General features: G+C 33.0%; 1 long non-coding RNA gene across 6 annotated transcripts; it reads right to left on the bottom strand.

Moving 5' to 3' along the window:
- Window positions 1-296: 296 nt before the first annotated feature.
- Window positions 297-3982, bottom strand: LOC110710757. 6 transcript variants are annotated; one of them, XR_002509204.1, is made up of 8 exons: window positions 3759-3982; window positions 3441-3611; window positions 3196-3295; window positions 2992-3068; window positions 2694-2770; window positions 2509-2562; window positions 2001-2038; window positions 297-627 (listed from the first exon to the last, which is right to left on the bottom strand). It is a non-coding gene; the product is annotated as an uncharacterized LOC110710757 (long non-coding RNA). The 6 variants fall into 6 exon arrangements; XR_002509208.1 differs by having other exon boundaries at window positions 2694-2764; XR_002509207.1 differs by having other exon boundaries at window positions 2694-2764; window positions 3200-3295.
- Between the last annotated feature and the right edge of the window lie 713 nt (window positions 3983-4695).

Here is a 4695-nt window from a genome sequence, read left to right as displayed (position 1 = left end):
CCTCTCCTCTTCTATCTTCATCTTTCTCTCCTCTCATTGTGGTTGTATACACATAAAACATCACTTACTCATGAAATAATGAAGATATCAATGTTTGTTAGTGATTTCATAGCTCAAGTTTTGGTAATTGTATCATAGATTCATGGGGTAGTATAAGTGTATAGATTATCTGGTTCCATCACTGGCTCACTGCTATGCTCGATCAATTTATTATATTGTGTTCCCATGATGCATATTATTAGTAAAATAAGGCATGAAAGTTGGCAAAATTAACTTTGTAAGATCATGATTCATTACTCAAGAAATAAGCATGAACTAATATTGGTATATACTATTATGTTATGATGCTCAAATTAAAACAAAGGGTTTTAGAATAATATAGGTACAAAAGTGCGTCTTTTGATCCGATGGATAGAGGGTAAATTACAAGAGTTTACTTAATGTTATAGGAATATGAGTACAAAAGAGTAGTTAGATTTTCCATTTCAAAAATAAAAATTACATAATCTCTGTTCAACTCTTTTTGGCATACATCCCCAAATTTCTTGCTAACTTTTCTTGTTGATTTGTTTTACCTACTTCCAATTGTTTTCTTGCGGTATCTTTGATTTTCTGTAGAAAGCTTCCCTGAAACATAATGTAAATGATTAAGTACAATGTGATATTTGGCATAAGATTTAATTCAATCTAATCAGAGATTTACCGGCCAGGCTTGAAGACTAAATTACAGTATGCAAACCACGTCATAATAATACCCCCCAAAAAAAAAAAGCTCAATTGTGATTAAAAATGATTTGAGTAGATTAATAATATTGCAATCCTCTGAAATTAGCTAATGGGTGCTGAGATTACCCCCGTGTAACCAATTCCTAACAAGCTCAAAATTTCAAAAATGCCAACAAAGGTAGCCTGTAAATTACTTGCAAGATAACAATTTATTTACCCATCTGTTAGTATGTTTTATAGTACAATTATTCTAAGTTCCCTAAGAAAATAGTATGACTAAACCTCTCGAGTAACCCCTAACCGAGTACACCCCAGTTCCTATTTAACCCATCAAGATTGTGACGTAGTCCGTATTATACTATTATGCAATTATACATCTAAAAATGGGCATGTCATGCATGGAACTCTCCAAAGTCCAAACTGTTAAATCACTATATATATATATAGTTCCAACCTAGGTAGGACTCGAACCTACACATACGTGCAATTGCACATTGCTCTACCATTTGAGCTAATAGGCTTTCCATAAACTTTATTGGAATCGACATAAATTATAGCATCATAAATGCCCAAACATAGCATAGATTTGAAAAGCAAATTACCTAATGCCAAGGTGAAGACAAAGCATCAAACCTTGAGAATGAAGTTTAATTAGGTTTCATTTATCCACTCTTGCTGCTCTGCGCCATCCTCACACCCCCAGTCACCCAACATCATAAGCCCAGCTTGCTATGACACAATAAAGCCCACCACAAAGCAGACACATGACTACATAAAAGCACGTCTATCTGGTCCAAACACACAACATACTCTTAATGTGTCAACCACAAAGCAGACACATGACTACATAAAAAAAATGAGTATAATTAAGCTTCAACCTCTAAAGCTGATCCAATCCCAAGATAATGCTAGATTTACGATATCAACATAAAGTGATAAAACATTTAAATTTTCTTGAGTCCTACTGTGTCAAGCAACTAATAATATTGATATTAACTTTTAATTTGCTTACTCAGTTCCCATTATTCTAATCATATGTCATAACACAAAAGCCTATGATACTTCATTTCAGATGGACCACAATATATACTCCGTATTTGCTAGCAACAAGCCAACAACACACAGAGCCACAAGAAAGAATTTAAATCATAGAATGTAAGCATATGCATCATACAAGATTGAGTAAATAATTAAAATTATAATCCATTTAGGTTTTTTTTTTTAAAACCAAAAATTATAAAAAAAAAAAAAACCAAAATCAATTTTGCGTTCACCTTCTCCTTTTGCTTTCCTTGACTCAACGTCTCCACCTCTGCAATTTTAACCAAAAAAAGGAAATTAAATTCCTTTCTATTAATCTCAAATTAAAATCTACATATTATTGACCAAAATAGCGATATAATTGAGGAATATAACAAAATTGAAAACTTATTTTGTATGAACTCAACCAAATTAACCTGAAATCATATTGTCAATTCCAACAGGATTAGGACACAATTGAAATGAATAACATAATTGAAAAGCTAGAACAGAAAATAATACATCAAAAATAGAATTAGGTCAAAATTACATAAGAAATTGAAAACAAAAATATCAAATTCAGAACGGAGAATAGAAGGGATTAGAAGGAAAGCTTTTTTTTTTTTTTTGAACAGGGATTAGAAGGAAAGCTTTAAAACTTAAATTTTCATCAGAAAAGCATGAACTTTGGATTTTCTGCAAAAACAAGTGAAGGATTCCAGGCTCATTGGTTGAAGCACAACAAAAATTAAGTTGGATTACCTATATAGTTTCCCCCGGACGTAGCCATTGCCTTCTAATCCCTTCTATTGAACCCTAAAATATTCAAAAGTAAAAAAAAAAAAAAATTAAAAAAAAAACAAAAAAGAGAAGGCAAGGGTGGGTAATTTTCGATCAAATTGAACCCTAAAATATTCAACCCACAAATATTAATAAAAACACATTACCTTGTAAGCTGCTTCTATAAAGGGGAAAGCTCAGAATTTGCTTTAATGGAGGAACGGAAAAAGCTCGGAAGCTGCTTCTATAAAGAAAAATAAGAAAGCCGCATATTCGATGATTTAATAATGAAAAGAAAATAATTTAACCACAAAAGCTATTTCTATGGAGGGTGAAAACCTAAAAGCCGCTTCAGAAACAGATTCAATCAACAAGAACAAGCAGCATCCACATAAATTCACATAAATCGACAAAATTGAAACCAAAAACTAACTTCGTTAATCAAGGGAAAATCAAAGAACTCACCTTGAGGAGAGAGAAGAACCAAATTGCAAACAGATTTCTCAGCTTGAACCGCTACAACATCACCGCGATAACCTCGGCTATATCAGAATTGTTCCCAATGGTCAATGGCTTTGTGATAAAAAGATCGTTTAATCTAATATTATTTGCGATTTCAGAAAAAAGAAATAAACAAAATTGAGGAAATGGATATTAAAGAGAGCTCACTGACGCTATAATCGCCGGGATTAAACCGGTGATCCGATCGTGAATTGCAGGCGAAGTTTGCAGATCTGGAAATAGCAGATCTGACGCTCCATCAATAAATCTTAAGAAAACAAGAAAAAAAAAAAAAAAAAGAAAAATTGTATGAACGAGAAAACAACTACAAAAATCAACATCAATTATTTTAAAATTAAGATTTTAGTTGAAATTACAACAAACAATAAAAATAAAATTGAAGAAGCATTTACCTCCCCTAATTCAGCATCCCGCATAAGATCAACCTCGGTGAGACTCGCAAGTAAAATCGGCTAATTAATTCTATACTTCTTAGTTCTTACTAAGCCGGAAAGCTACGGTCGACGGCGGAAGAACCGAGGTCAAAGCCGCTTCCATTAGAAGAGTCTCGTAGCTACAATTCACTATTCAAAAACGAAAATCAAAAATGAAAATTGAAAGAAACAACGAATTTCACAAGAGCAAAAGCGAGCAGAAAATCAAAAGCAAAAAGAACTGAAACAGATCAAAATTTTACAATTCAATAATTTAGGGAAAATCAAAGAACTCACCTTGAGGAGAGAGAAGAACCAGCTAAGCAATTTGGCAGGCAGAAGGCTGGGAGTTAACAGATCATCAACAAGCAAAAAAGCAAATAAGGGCAAAAATGTATTTGTACTTTTTGAGGGGCAAAAGAGTCACCACACTATTACTAAGGAGTTTTTCAACTTGCAACTTCTCACTTTTAATAGTTATATAGATTTCTAAACCAATTTTCCTCACCTAAGTATGCACACCCCCCAAGCAAGTTATACTATACTCGAGGAAAGACCAGATCATACAAAGCTCATGGTCTTACTTAACCAGTCCCGGGTAGAGGGACAATTAAAATATCAAATACTCAGGCTCACAATGAGCTACAAATTAATTAAACCAAGTGATTTATAAATCAAACAACTTTTATTAAATCGATCAACATTTAGAGATCAAACCTTCAAATCATAAAATTATATACTTTAACTTGTCATGAAAATTGTTAACTTAAATATTCATACGCAACATTTATTCAAACAATCATTAAAACAAACATTATACAAAACACGCATTCAAAATTGTATCAAGTACCTAGCCACCTATACGTACCTTGATCACGAGAACAAAAAGGTATGACTACTAAACTTGACCACGATCGGGAGACTCCTCCTACACAAATAAAATAACCTTAATTAATATAAGGTTAACAAAATAACACAAACCAAAAACACCATTCTATTGTGCATGAACTTCCTAAATATTAACCTTTATCAAAATAGTGCTATTAGTATAGTTGGGTGGTCGTTGGTGGCGGATGAGGTGGTTGTTCGGTGGCAACAACTTGGTTATGGGTTGCAGAGTTTATTTAAGCTAGATAGAGTAAGAAGAAGGGGTGATGAGATAGAGAGTAGAGAAGAGGATTTCTGATTTTTGGTGTGAGGAATTTGTGAAGTGTTGAGGGTCTATTTATAGTGT

Source organism: Chenopodium quinoa, unplaced genomic scaffold, assembly GCF_001683475.1.
Source record: "Chenopodium quinoa cultivar QQ74 unplaced genomic scaffold, ASM168347v1, whole genome shotgun sequence".
In the NCBI taxonomy this organism is placed as follows: domain Eukaryota; kingdom Viridiplantae; phylum Streptophyta; class Magnoliopsida; order Caryophyllales; family Amaranthaceae; genus Chenopodium; species Chenopodium quinoa.
Note: the sequence above shows the minus strand (reverse complement) of the source record. Positions and strands in the feature narration are given on the sequence as shown.